We start from the raw sequence: 222 nt of genomic DNA on the forward strand, positions 1-222 counted from the left end.
AGTCCAGCCCGCCTTTCTCTCCACGCCCGGTGGGCGGCGCCCGGCTGTCCCAGGTTCCGATTGGTGAAGAGAAAGGGACTCACCGTACGCAGGTGCAGCCCCGAACTTTCCTCCCTCTTGAGTCCGATTGGTGCCTTCCTTTCCTAGAGACCTCTGGTTGGTCCAGAAGACAGTCGCTTAAGGAAACCAAAACCTCCTCCTCAACAGGTAAGGGCATCCCGA

The sequence above is a fragment of the Chionomys nivalis genome, chromosome 5 (genome assembly GCF_950005125.1).
Source record: "Chionomys nivalis chromosome 5, mChiNiv1.1, whole genome shotgun sequence".
NCBI classification, from domain to species: domain Eukaryota; kingdom Metazoa; phylum Chordata; class Mammalia; order Rodentia; family Cricetidae; genus Chionomys; species Chionomys nivalis.